Source organism: Diachasma alloeum, unplaced genomic scaffold, assembly GCF_001412515.2.
Source record: "Diachasma alloeum isolate Michigan unplaced genomic scaffold, Dall2.0 Dall_scaffold_00290, whole genome shotgun sequence".
Taxonomy (NCBI): domain Eukaryota; kingdom Metazoa; phylum Arthropoda; class Insecta; order Hymenoptera; family Braconidae; genus Diachasma; species Diachasma alloeum.
Window position 1 is genome coordinate 282,757 of NW_021680429.1, and position 15,421 is coordinate 298,177.

Below are 15,421 nucleotides of genomic sequence, written 5' to 3' on the forward strand. Positions count from 1 at the left end.
TGGTCGCCCAGACAGATTCAAAGCACGACTCGTTGCAAAAGGAGTCTCTCAGAAGTTCGGAGTCGACTACAATGAGGTATTTGCACCAATAGTCAAACCAACCACCATAAGAACACTGTTATCCATTGCTGGAGAGAAGAAATTCCCCGTGAAGCACTTCGACGTGAAAACAGCATTCCTAAATGGAGAGCTGAAGGAGGTAATGTATATGAAACAACCACCAGGTTTCATCGATAAGGAACGAGAGGACTGGGGTTGTAGGCTAAACAAAAACATCTATGGGTTGAAGCAAGCAGCAAAATCATGGAACGACAAACTGAATACGGGCATCACCAAATATGGTTTTGTGAAGAGTAAATGTGATCCATGTCTGTACAAATTCCAGGAAAATAAAGCCCTTATCTATTTGGTGGCGCATGTAGATGATATAATCGGCGCTGCATCATCTGTACGCCTCATTGACCAGCTAAAAGGGGTACTTAATAAGCAATTCAACATCATGGATCTGGGAGATATACAGTGCTACTTGGGAATCCAGGTAAACAGGAATAAAAATGGAGAATTCAGCATACACCAGGCCAACTACATACAAAAAGTCTTAAGCCGTGCTAAACTGCAAGACTCAAAGGGTTCCAACCACCCCATGGACCCTGGATACGAGAAGCTACGCCCGGACTCCCCAGAAGAACCGAATGAGCATTACGCAAAAATGATTGGATCACTGCTGTACCTCGCAGTGCACACCAGACCAGACATTGCAGCCCCAGTGTCAATATTGGCACAGCACGCAAAGGACACCAAGAAAGTGGATTGGATAGAGATACAAAGGATTTGTCGCTACCTGAAGTACACCATCGACTATGAACTCAAACTGAGCGATGGCACATCAGAAAATCAGTCTCTAGTGGGATATGTAGATGCTAATTGGGCCGACGATAGAACCACGAGGAAATCCAATACGGGTTTCATCTTTAAGTTCAACGGAGGAACAATTAGTTGGACCAGCAAGAAGCAAGAGAGCGTGGCACTCTCATCAACAGAAGCTGAGATCATCGCCGTGGCAGAGGCATGCAAGGAGGTAGAATGGCTGAGGGAACTCGCGAAGTTCTTTGGAAAAACACAAGAGGAGACCACAATTCTCTTCGAGGACAACCAGGGCGCCATCAACAGTCTGAGCAGTGGAGGACAGAGGGATCGGGCGAAACACATTCACACACGAGCACTCGGGTACAAAGACCTAGAAGAAAAAGGAATGGTACGACTGGAGTATTGTCCAACAGAAGAGAACGCCGCCGACATGATGACTAAGCCAATGGGTCCACTGAAGCTCAAGAAGCTGACAGAGAAAATAGGACTACAGACCAAGAAACCAAATGTTACACCTACGTCGAGGGGAAGTGTTGAGAGCAACGCAGGTGTATCGAAACAATAAGTGTGATAGCGTCGGAGAGCTCACACATATATAGTAAACTCATTCCATGTAGTAAGTCAGTCGAATCGAATAAATTCTGCAAGGCAGACGTGCCGATTGACGTTGATCCAATCGCTGTATTCATTCGCACTCGATACCTTCTACCACTCGCTTATTCTATATAATCCTTTCTAGACTGTGCTTAATTATCAACATTTAGATCATTTTTCCATTTGATTATTTTTGTTGCAAATTCCATTTGCGACAAAAAATAATCAATGGAAAAATCCCCCAAACCCAATTGTTGAACAGATAATGGTAAAAAACTTTTCGTAACTCGGGATTTCCCGAAAATCGTGGGCCATCCCCTTCGCATTTTTTGGGCCATTAATTAATTGTTAATTATCTCTTCAACTGAGAATTTTAAGGGATTTTGTCAAAAGAACTTTATTCTGTTAAATTTCATTATCAAGATAAAAGATCTACTGACTAAATTTCCTGATCCTCTTGGTATCTGAGATAATTAAAAATTAAACAATCGCCTCAGAAATCGAACGGGGGATGGGGGTAATTTTCGGAATTATTTCGCAAAAAAAACTGTTTTACAATTATCTTGTAAACAAATGGGTTTACAAGATTTAGTTATTAATTATTATTCCCCGAAAATCGTCGGCCATCCCCTTGGAATTTCCGAGGTCATTAATTAATTATTAATTATCTCCTCAACCGATAATTTCAAGAGATTTTGTTAAAAAAACTTTTTTCTGTTAAATTTCATTAACAAGATAAAAGATTTACTGACAAAATGTCCTAAGCCTCTTGGTATCTGAGATAATTAACAATTAAACAATTGCCTCAGAAATCGAAAGGGGGATAGCTGTGATGTTCGGAATTTTTCCGAAGAAACACGCTCTTTCTCAATTATGTGGTAAACAATTGGGGTTAGGGGATTTTTCCATTAATTATTTTTTGTCGCAAATCGAATTTGCAACAAAAATAATGTAATGGAAAAATGATGTAAACCCAATAGTTTTTTAAATAATGACCAAAAATTATTCAAGACTTTATTGCAATTATTTAATCAATTATTTGGTTTACGTGATTTTTGCATCAGATTAGTTTGTTGCAAATTCGATTTGCTACAAAAAATAATCAATGGAAAAATCCCCTAAACACAATTGTTTAACAGATAATGGCAAAAACATTTTCGTAGAGAGATGTGAGAGAGCAAGAGAGAAATATCTTTCCTTCTCCCTCTCGCTCACGGGTGAACGTAAAACGCTATCCCGCCTCCTGCTGACTAGAATGGGAATCACGCACACCGCTGCGCGGAGCTACACGGACGTACTGCCGCTTAACGCTGCAGCGTCATTGGCTGTCCTATTTACCCCAATATCTCCGGAGGGGTGCTTCTGATCGAAAAGTGGAAAAGGACTTTTCGTCTCAGAATCACCCCCTGTACATGCTGGTTCAGGATCAGCATGTACTTCTGGGACACCCTGTATATAGGCACCCCCATATATATGGGCACCCCCCATATATGGGCACCCCTCTATATATGGGCAGCCCCCTTAGAACCCCCATGACCCTTACGACCCTTATCACTCTATGACCCTCGTGACCCTTAGCACTCCTATGACCCTCGTGACCCTCAGCGCTCCTATGACCCTCGTGACCCTTAGCACTCCTATGACACTCGTGATCCTTAGCACCTCTATGACATTTAGAACCCCTATGACCCTCGTGACCTCTGAGACCATTGTGACCATTATGACCCTTATCCCCCTATGACCCTTATGACCCTTAACACCCCTATNTACCCCTATGGCCCTTAGTACTTCTCTGACCCTCGTGATCCTTATGTCCCTTAACACCTCTATGACCCTCGTGACCCTTATCACTCTTAGCTCTTCTATGACCCTTATGACCCTTAACATCTTTATGACCTTCGTGATCCTGAAAGACTCTTAGTAATTCTGTGACCCTCGTAGCACTTATAACTCTTAGCCCCTCTATGACCCTTATGACCCTCAGCGCCCCTCTAACCTTTATGACCCTTAGGGCCCCTATGACCCTTGAAATCCTTAGCACCTCTATGACCTTTGTGATCCTTAAGACTCTTAGTACATCTGTGACCCTCGTGACCTTTATGACCCTTAGCCTCTCTATAACCTTTATGAGCCTTAATATCCCTATGACCCTTGGCACCTCTATGACCCTCGTGACCTTTATGTCCCTTAGCACCTCTATGAACCTCGTGACCCTTATGACGGTTAGCCCCTCTATGACCCTGATGACTCTTAACACCCCTGAGTCTTAGCACCACTATGACTCTCGTAACCCTTATGACCCTCATGACGCAGCCCCTCTATGACCCTGATGACCTGTAGCACCCCTATAACCCGTATGACCCGTAGCACTCCTACGACCCTTAGTCCTATATTTATTAGATAGAGAGCACCCTTGAGACCCTTACAGACCCTTTAAGACCCTTCAAGACCTTTTAAGACCCTTGAGACCCTTCCAACCCCTTTGAGACCCCCTGAAATCCTTCCCTGAAAATTATCACCATTTCATGTCTTAACAGAAGTCGATTTGGAATTTTATAATATAGAGAGATGATTTTGAAATAACGCACAGACCAGATCATCTTCATGGCAATGCCGACGGTTTATTGAGACGCCCTTGCTTATGTCAAAAATGCGGAAGACTCAATTTACGAGAAAAGGAGGAAGAGAAACGAGTTTTCCGAACCACTTGCACTGCTAACGGTGATTATAATTGGTCGACTTTACAGGCTCAAGATTCAACTCTCCGCATATTGATTGAATCAAAAAAACAGAATCAACGTCCTGAGTGTCACGAAATTTCTCACCTTGGTCCGGATGTCAAACTCTATTTACTCTACTGGGATTCTCTAGAGTTGATAGAGCTGAATACCCTTTACCATCGATGAGAATTTAATGACAAATCGAAAATTCTTCTACGAATTGTTGTTCCTTACTCTTCCGTGAAAGAGATACTTAGAACCGCTCACTCTTCTCCTCTCGGTGGTCATTTCAAGGTCAACAAAATACTGGTCAATATTCGAAAACGTTTCTATTGGGCTACATGCAAATTCGATGTCGAGAATTGGTGCCGCAGCTGTTCTGTTTGTTTCAGCCGAGATGGTCCATCGCAGCGAGCCAGAAAAGAATTACAACTATACAATGTTGGGTTTCCTTTTGAGAGAATCGCAGTTGACATCCTGGGTCTATTACCAAGAACATACAGTGGCAATCGTTTCTTTCTTGTAATCACTGATTATTTTTCTCGTTGGCCTGAAGCAATCCCACTTCCCAATCACCGAGCAGCTACTATCGCTGAAGCTCTGATAGTTAATGTCATTTCACGTTTTGGAATACCTCTGGAAATCCACTCGGATCAAGGAAGAGATTTTGAATCCACGATTTTCAACTCACTTATAAAACTCTTAGGTATTCACAAAACTCGTACAACTCCGTTACATCCACAATCAAATGGTATGGTTGAACGTTTAAACAGGACAAGTGGTTACCATTATTGCTCCTGGTATAACGTTCTTCCAAGCATCAAAGAACGCAGTTCGCTCCTGCAATGTTGACGTTCGGTAGAGAACTACGACTTCCTTTGGCTTTGCTTCATGGTACTCCTTCATTCAATGACTCCAACAGTCACGTTGATCTTCCTGATTATGTTGATCAGTTAAAAGAAGAATTAGTAAATACTCATCAACAGGTCGGAGAGAATTGGAAACTCAAAAGTGACAAAATGAAGTTTAAATTTGATTTGAAGGCCCACGTGGTTTACTGTACTCCTGCCCAGAAAGTTTGGCTCTTTGCCTCCAAAAAAGTCAAAGGTCAATGTCCAAAGATTCAGAGGAATTGGAAAAAAACATACGTGATCAAATCCAAACTAAATGACGTTGTCTATCGAATTCAGCAATTCCCAAGGGACAGATTCAAAGTAGTTCATATCAATCGTCTATGGCCAATGGAGTATGATGATCAGGATGATTTTTATGATTAAATTCATTCTTTCTTCCAGCTTTGGAATTAATTCCCTACAAATATATCTGTTAAAGTAGACTGCGGTAATTATTTATGTCTGTTGTAGCAGACTGCACTGATTATTTATGTCTGTTGTAGCAGACTGGCCTGTTTATTTATGTCTGTTGTAGCAGACTGGCCTGATTATTTATGTCTGTTGTAGCAGACTGGCCTGAAGATTTATGAATTACCAAGTTATTTCACCCCCTCCACTGGGTTCCCACTTTGTCGTTAGTGAGGGGGCGCAGTTGCGGGCGGTGGGGGTCTTAAGGACTACCGCTGCCCGCGGTCGCTAAGAGGAACCCACCCAATCCATGTGTGTGAGCGGCGTAAGCCATGGCCTCGGCCATACCGTGCCTAAGCATGCGTAGCACAGGGGGAGCTGTGTCGCTAACGGTGACTCTCAGAAATCTGGGCGACCGCTGAGAGTAGTCTTGGGTGTAACCCTCCCGAGACAAGCCAAGCCCTGGGCAATCGCGGCAATGCACCAGGTGAAAACGCTTAACCGCGGTACTCGTGGGACCAAAAATGGAAACCAATCTAAAAAAAATCTCAGTGTTGAAAAAGGAACTTCGGGTGGGGCCAGCGATGGCGAACATGGATAGAGCAGCGAAGGTCGACGAGGGGAAGGGGGAGGGGGCTGTGAGTACGGTAATAAAACGCCTTCCATCGGAGCGTACCACGCCAAGCCCCTCAGTCAGACCGAAAGAAAAGAGAATGAGAACGCAGGATCAGGGCACATATGCTTAGAATACTGCGAGCTCATTCAAGTTTGCAGTTATTCCGGAGTCATATCCGGATCAGAAACTGGGCACTGAAGAGGTAACGGAGATGAAGAAACTCCTGAAGGGGGCCATTCTGGCGTTACCTGACGGGGTGAAAGCACCCACCTTCAACGGTGTTTGGGAAAGAGAAGGTGTGGCAATGGTGTACTGCACTGATGAGGAAACGGGAAATTGGTTGAAAAGCCTTTTCCCCGAAAACAAAATAGCTGGGCTTACTGTACACGTGGTCGCAGCCTTGGAGCTTCCCAAGAAGTACAGGGTTGTGGTACACGTGGAAGACCCAGATCTAACCGCTCAAGAAGCACTGTGCTTCCTTGAGAAATAGAATGGAGGACTGCAGGCCAGAGAGTGGGTTGTCGCTCGGGGCAGCGAGAGCAGGGACGCAAAAAATTCCCACTTCGTTGCGCTGATAGGCGACCGATCACTCTCTGTTCTGAAAGCCTGCAACTTCAGACTGCACTGCGGGATTCAAAAAGCAACTATCAAGCTGGTTGCGAAAGACCGTGGTGAAAGTCAGAAGAAGGGTACATAGAGGTACCAGGAAAGTAGTAATCATTATGGCTGCAACCCGGGTGCACATTGTACAGATAAATTTGCATCACAACAAAGCAGCCTCGACTACCAGAGGAGTTACAACAAGCGGCTGTCACCAGCCTTATTAGCCTAGTGAGAAATACGGGGCTGGGGCTGTGTGACTGACCGAAACTAAGGCAGATGTTACAAAAGATCGTATGATTTAGGTGACTCTGGGCGCTTTAAGTGACCAGCGGCGCATATTCTTATTCTTATTCTAAAAAAAAGTTATTTCAGATTTCATTTGATTTTATTGAAAATTTTTGAATGACTGTATGAATGAGTGTGTGTTACTGTAGATAATGCTGAAATTTGTTTCACGCTTTTTACAATTTCGAAAGCTTTCGAAAAATTATAACCATGGTATTTGAAAAAGTTTGAATTTTTGGTGGTTGCTTGTAAAGTAGTTGTTTGTGTAGTAATTGTCTGCAGACAAGTAGTTTGAACAGTAGTTGCTTGTTGCTTTTGGTTGAATGAAATTCTTACTTGAATTTTTCTAATCTGAGGAATTCTTTGTGTTGAGTTGTTTTCAGATGCTGGGACCGTGTTGGAAAATTTTTGAGTGAATGATTTTCTTATTTCAGAAAATGATGAATCAAAATTCGAATCAAACACAGATACTCACACACCATTAATGAATAATTGGCATGAGAACACATTATTCTTTCATCACAACATAATCCATTGAGAACTGTAACGGACACTTTTGGAAACATAATATTGTATAGAGTCAAATAAGTGTATAAATCGGATTGTTCTTCAGCGTTGATTTCTGGGAGGTTTTAGCTGAAGAACAGGCTAGGGCTCTCCCTATGTGAGATATTACAACCCATAAATTTTCCTCATTATATTTTTTTTTTCAAAAAGATAGCTGAAGTTTTAACACCTTAAATAGTCTCTGCTGTGGTTGCCGGGGCGTTAATCTTCTCACGGAGGAGAGTAGTGTTGCGTATCCCCCTTCGAATCAGAATGCAATTGTCTGTCATCTGAAGGATGTCACTAAACTCCCTTGGTGACGCCTGACTTTTAGGATAACTTGGAGATTGTACGATTCTCCTTGGAGCTCTGGCACAAGACACATCGTGTTACCTTCTGTGTACACAATAACCCGCCCCATCTATTTAATTAATCTCTGTGTCCTTCATTATGCATCGTTGGGCATAACAGTATTTTTTTTCCTGCGGATAAAGACTTTTAGGGGGTGAAACCAACCTCCGAAGTTGACAGGTTTTCAGGACCATTTGACTATTTTATATATTGGCATTCAAAATTTTAGAACGAAACCAAATGCATGATAATCTATAAGAAAAATGATGAAAAATAGTGTTTGTTGCATTTGAATAGGGTCAATTCCAAAAAAATTATAGGGGTTCAAATCCAAAAAAATCATGTGAAAAAAAATAACGCTCGTATTTCAATAGTATGGATGGCTATCAAACGAGCAAGTAAAAATAGGAAATATGGGTTTTTGCATTTTTTCGAAGCAATGGGTGTAGGGGGTAAACCCCTCTCGAATTTAACTCAACACATTACCAGTTTAATATTGGATTTCATCTCGAAAGAAGACATTTTCCACTGTGTGTGGTGGAGAATCTCGTCGGTCTTGTTTAGAAAGAGTGAATGACAAAATAACTATTAGAGTTGAAATATACAAATGGTTTGCAACAAATACTTCCTCTTGATTCAGGTGAGAATTATAAGAAGAACTGGAGTAGCCTCTGTGGATTACTGTTTTTTTGGAGGAGGAATGAATACAGTGAAGCCCAGTATAGCCCTTCTTCTAAATTCATAAAAAGGATAAAGGGATGTTGAAGAATTTTCTTTCAGAATATCACTTTTATTTATATTTTTACGTGGAAACGGTCCGGAACACGGTCCAGTGTGGTTGCGCTTTGCCTCGTCCTGCTAGTTTTTACTTGTTTGTGTTTGACTCCGTTTATTTTAATTGTGTGCGATGGTTGTGTCATGACCCGTAGGCATTGTTGCCCCTGGACAAACCAACAATTGACCTGAGTATAACATTCTTTTTTTATATTGATCATTTTTTCTCAGACCTTTGTTGATTTTATGTTAGTCCATTTTCCACCCATTCCCCCTTTCCCTCCCAAATGGAGTCAGGTCTCGGCCGTTCCGACTTGCTGGCATGGGTGTGAGAGGTTCCAGGTGGCGACATCTCCCTGCCCTCCTCCAAGGTATTGAAACCCCCTGTCTTATCGGCCACCAGATCGACTTCGCCTTTACCGACTGCTCAGTCAAAAAAGCGCGGGGCACCAACCAAAGCAGACCGTTTAGGTCAGATCAACGACGGCACCCCTTCAATCGCCCTCCATCTCATGCAGGATCCTCCTTCAAGCAGAAAACGTAGAGTAGCTCATGAATCTGAATCTCCCAGTGAGCTGACTGACCGGAAGAAACAGAGAAACAACTTCTCTTCACCTCCACTAACCGGGGAAGAGGATTACCTGAGTGGCTTTGACTCGGAATCACACATCACCAGTCTTGAAGAGACTTTGATCGCTGACCAGTCCTCCCCTCCAGGGATGCCCACCTCACTGCAGGATCTTCAGTTGGATGATACTCCATCCAACCGTGTTCTTATGCTGCTGGTCAACAAAATTGACAATCTGACAGCAGAGACGGCGAGTGACCGCAGGGAATTGAGAGCATGGCGTCAGGAAATTTCTGGCAAGGTGAACTTCCTGGAAACGTAGGTTTCGAGTCTGAAATCCACCCAGAATGAATTCAAAGCAAGACTCTCCAGCCTGGAGGACTCAGACTCTACCCGCACTAATGCAGCCACGGAAGAACGTCTGAAACGGATCGAGGATGATCTTCAGGTGATTGTGCCCAGCGCACAAGCCCCCGACTCCCTCAAGACCATACTCTCCAAGCTGGAAGCCCATGAGAAGGAGCTGAAATTGTGCTACGTCATCATCAGGGGATTGACTCTCCCCAGGCAGAACCTGACGCCCAATGTAGCTGATTTCCTGCGCACCAACTACCCAACTTTCACTGGCAAGATCTTGGAAGCGAAATATCTCAAGGAGGCGATGATTCGAGTCAAGCTGGATACCATTGAATCCAAGAAGGAGCTTTTTGCGGTGAAGAATGCTTCACCTCTGCCCAACATCCATTTCCAGAACGATCTGACCTCCGCCGAGCAGCTGCCTGACTATAAGCTGAGGCAGTTTGCGAAGGAGCAGAGAAACGATGGCCGAGTGGTAAAAATTTTCCACCAGACTGCTTTTGTTGGAGACCAACAGTATCGCTGGAACGCTACCTCGAGGACTGTTGAACTCGTCAAACCTCGCCTTCGCAAATTCCACCCTCCCCCTCCGCCACTAACGCAAATCCTTCGCTCCCTCGTGCCTCAAAAAACTAATTTCGCTGAGATTGACCTTCTGGAACGTTCATGGCATCAAAAACCTCTATCAATACTTCCCTTACTCCCTTTTCGATATCCTCGGATTAACGGAGACTTGGCTGCTTAATCACTTGACCTCCTGTTCAGGTCTTTTTCGTGAGTTCAACTTCATCTCAGTGGATGGCACCAAGGAGGGTCCAAGTGCTCCCGGTCGTGCAAGTGGTGGTCTAGCTATTAGTTTCCACAACAGTCTCTATCCTGAGGTACTGTCCACCTCCGAGTATTGGATCTTTGCCAAATTCCCCAACATTCTCCCTCCAGGTCTCCCAAGGAACCTCTATGTTGGACTAAGTTATATCAAGCCAGCCCATGGACTGGCTGATTTGGGAATGGTCCTTGCAGCACTACAGCAGATCTTGGAGGAGGTTGAGGTCACCAGGACGGGTGAGCCGCTTATTCTCGGTGGATACTTCAATGCTTGGATTGGTCCCGACGGATGCTATCCCGACGAGCTGCTCGAGGGCTCCGTGTTATCAGCCGAAAGGTCTCTCACTTCCGAAGCAGAAAACGCCCGTGGTTCTGCCATCAGTCTTTTTATGCAGGATAACGGCCTTGTTCTCCTGAATGGCAGGACTCCTGGAGACACTCCAGCTCAGATCACCTACGTTGGTCCCAGGGGGAGAAGCACCATAGACTTCGTATTCTCAGACCTCTGCAACATCCACTTAATCCACGACTTCTCCGTAGACCACTCAGTCCTTCCCTCTAACCATTTCCCTACCTCCATAGACCTTCTTGGCCCCTCCACTCCCCCTCCAAACCCCCCAGAAACCCCTAAATAGACCTCGCCTTCTTTGGAACCGAAACCGAATCGATGACTACCTCTTCCACCTGTCCAACTCCCCCTCCCTACTGCTCAACCCCGAGGCCGATATTAACCTCTTGATGGAAACCCTCCACAAGACGATTTATATAGCTGCAAAAGCATCAGGTATGCTCATTTCTCCGAGAAACACTTCCACCTTCCATCCAAAACAGCCGTGGTTCGATCGGGAATGCCTAGCTGCGAAGAAATCAGCAGAATCTTCACTTCGTACCTACCGGAATGCCCAGTTTTTACCTCCAGCTGTTGACTCCTACCGCAGTGTCAAGACAACATACTTTGACCTCATCGACGACAAGAGGTAGGCGTATTTCAATGACATCAGAGAGAGGATTGTCAATACTAAAACACAGTCCGACTTCTGGAGAGCATTCCGGTCCTGTGCAGTTCTATCTCCATCCCCAGAGCTCGACGTAGAGGTCTGGCAATCCTTCTACGCTGGCGTCTACCCTTCGAGGGTTGTTGACTTGGGTGATTACAGTGGCTCTGCTGACCAGCGTCTTGATGGTCCAATCTCACTGGGTGAGACTGAGTCAGTCCTAGTGGCTGCGAAGTGCGGGAAGGCTGCGGGCTCTGACAGCATCCCTGCAGCATTTTACAAAGCCCTCCCTCCTGCCGGTATGTTGTATCTCTTCAACCTCTTCAACAAGATCCTTTCCGAGGGCGTGGTTCCTGATTCTTGGCATGGAATTATCCTGACCATGATCTTCAAGAAGGGTGACAAGACCAAGCCAGAGCACTACAGAGGGATCGCGCTGGTCAACCTCGTCGCAAAAATTTTCACGAAGATCCTCTGCTCCAGACTCGACAAATGGGCGAAGGAGGCGAACATCTTCCCGGAAGCTCAAGCTGGATTCCGCAAAGGACGGTCTACGCTAGATAACATTTTTGTAGCGATGGCGACCGTCCAACTTCAGCTGAGACTCGGTGGCCGCAAAGTTTTCGGTCTTTTTGTTGACCTGAAACGTATCTGTGACTCGGTAAGTCATCCTCTCCTGTGGCAGAAACTCTATCAACTGGGAGTCAGCACCAAGATTATCAACATTCTCCGTAACCTCTACAATCACGCTACCATGAGAGTGCGTTCCGGCGGCCGCCTTACTGAGAGTATTGATATCAAGGAGGGTGTACTGCAGGGCGAAAGTCTAAGTCCCACTCTCTTCCTGTTGTTTCTGTCCGACATCGAGTCTTTCCTGCCTGGCAGAGGTCACCTCGGTCCTAGCATTGACGCCTTCAGGAATGTTCTGGCGCTTTTGTTCGCAGACTTGGTCCTGTGCTCTGCCAACCAACTGCACATGTACCGGCTTCTATCTTCCTTAGAGGCTTATTTTCAGACAAACCGCCTAACTGTGAATGTCTCCAAGACGAAGCTGATCCTCTTCAGATCCGGCGGGCCCGCCACACTGCTTCCAAACTTCCCCCTGAAAATCTACGGCGAGAACATCGAAGTTGTATCAACTTACACCTACCTGGGGGTGGTCTTCTCTTCATCGGCGCTTGGCTTCCGTGCGGCACAAGCTGCCATAGCCAAAGCTCGGGTCGCCCTTGGGTCAATAATGTCCATCTTGGCAAGAGCCATCTCAGACTCTTGGGACGCTCCAATCAAGCTATTTGACACCATGATCGCCTCAACTCTGCTCTATGCCGCACCCGCCTGGGCCCTTCAGTACACCGACAACCTGGCGACCATTCAGCTTGGCTTCTACAAGAGGCTTCTTCTTCTTCCTCCTTGCATACCAGGGCATCTTCTACGTCATGAGGTAGGCACAGTGAAGCTGATTTTTCGGGTCATCAAACTCACCCTGGGTTGATACACCAGTGTCCTGCAACAGAAGGATGACAGGCTACCTAAGGCCTGTCTTCTCAGGTACATGGACTTGGCTGCGACGTTTCGAGCTTGCTCCCTTTCATCCTCCAGGGCGTCATTCACCAGAGCACGCCGATACAACCCCATCCTCCAGCTCCAGGGTCTTTTGGAGTCGTTCAATATCCAATTGGATACCACTGACTCCTCGGCATCCTATTGGTCTTCGGAAGGGCCTAGAGTTCTGTCTGAGCTGAAGGCTCATTTCCTTGAGGCTGACCGGACTAGGGCGGTAGCATCTTCTTTTTGCCTGCTGCCGATCCCAAGGACTCTATCTGGTCTCCCAGCCAATTACCTCTGCCTACGAACTCCGATCTCCATGACCAGGGTGAAGGCCCAAGTGAGGCTTGCTAATTTCTTTGAGATCTCCATCGGCATCAACAAGGTGTTCTTCAAGATCGACCCATCCCTGCCCTGTCAGGTGTGCTCCAGTGGTTTTGCCGAGACCTTGACCCACTTCCTATTGGACTGTCCCGCCTATATTTCCTATCGATTGTCACTCCTAGGCAATAATTGCTACCCCGACAGGAACCCCGAGGATAATCTCCAGTCCCTCATTCACTTCCTCGACTCAGATGACCTGGTGGACACCAAGAAACTCTTCTTGTATGTCAAGTGTACCCTCAGGGCGCGTGACAAAGCCCTGAACCCGATCGATGCCGGTCCTTCCTCCCTAGTCCGCTTTGACAAGGTCAATCTCATCACTAATTACTTTACCTCAGAAACGAACCGTCAATTTTTTCTCGATTACGGTACGATTTTACTCCTAGCTCTAAGTATCCAATCTTATTTATTGGTGATTATTTAAGGGAGCTTACAACGTTATTTTCCCTTTTCTTTGCTCTGCCAGGCCTCGTTACTGCCTCAATTTTCTATCCCCAATCACACTGGACCTCCACTTTGAACTTGAATTTCAGTCTCAACTATTTTCTTTTGATTTCAGCGCTAGTTTAGCGCTCATCTTCGAACAACGGACCTTCCCCCCCCCCGATTCTCTTCAAATATGCTTGGTACAGAAGCGGTTACGTAGAAACCAAACCAGATGAATTAGAAAATCCCGGCCATTTAGCATTCGTTGAATCTTGAGAGTCGCAATGCGAACTACCGGGATGTACGAATATTGCTATTATTCGTTGTTCTTGGTGCAAGAAGTCATTATGTTTCAAACACTTCTTCGATGACTATCATTATTGCAAAAATATAATGAATAAATAAATGAGGAAAATTATAAGAAGACCTCAAAATATGATTTTCTTAGCGCCTTATGATCGGAAAAATAAGGAAACGTATGAATAGTGATGACGTAGTGGGGGTGGAGTGAAGGAAGAATAGCAAAAAAGAAATGATAATGGAATTGTCAGATCATTATATTCCTAGGTATGTAAAAATATAAATATTCGTATTCGTATTCGTTTTATTCGCTGTTTATGAGGTACCTTGTTACAGCTGGGTACATATCGGATGTCAGAGAATTGAAAGTATACATAATGATAGAAATAATAAACAGTGAACAATAAGCATTTTTAAGTAGAAAGTAGAAGAAATGTAATGTGGTCAACTCTGCGCTTCGTGATGAGCTGGAGGGTTTGAAGGCTACAGTAGCTGCGATGCAGCTGCGTGAGTCGCGTTCTCGCTCAAGAGGGCCACCCAATGGTCGCAACAATTCTCGCAGACGCTCCAATTCTCGAAAGGTATTAAACAACTCTAACGCTTGCTGGTACTATTTCAGATTTGGTGACAGGGCACGAAAGTGCCTTCCGGGTTGTCAGTACCAGGGAAACTCCAGGGAGAGTCGTTAGCGATGGAACGCAGCTCTTTATTAACATCCCGTCGCCTCTTTGTCACCGATAGGTCCACCAAGGCACAGTACCTAGTGGATACCGGTTCCGACGTTTCAGTGTGTCCTCGCCGGGTGCACTCTCGGAAAAAGGATGTGTCTGGTTATCAGCTGTTCGCAGCCAACAACACTCTGATCAATACTTATGGCTACATTCCGATCCTGCTCGATCTTGGTCTACGCAAGGAAATCAAGTGGCGTTTTGTGAAACTGACGTTTCGTGGTACATTATTGGCGCTGACCTGCTGCATCATTACGGTCTCCTGCCTGACCTCAAGAATCAACGACTTATTGATAGCACCACTGGTCTCTCAACAGATGGACAGCTGGTTAAATTCGAGTCGTTCTCAGTCAAACTCCAGACGATTGAAGAGGATTCATCTTACGTAGCCCTACTGAAGAAGTTCCCTGCCATAACGAAGCCGGAGGGACTCCTTCGAAACACCAAGCATATGACGCAACACCACATTAGGACTACTCCCGGCCCACCAGTATCGGCCAGACCAAGACGTTTACTACCAAATAAGCTCGCTATAGCAAAGGGTGAGTTTTCGAATATGCAGAAGCTCGGCATCGCTAGGCGCGGTCAGGGACCATGGTCTTCGCCTCTTCATTTGGCTCCTAAGAAAAACGGAGA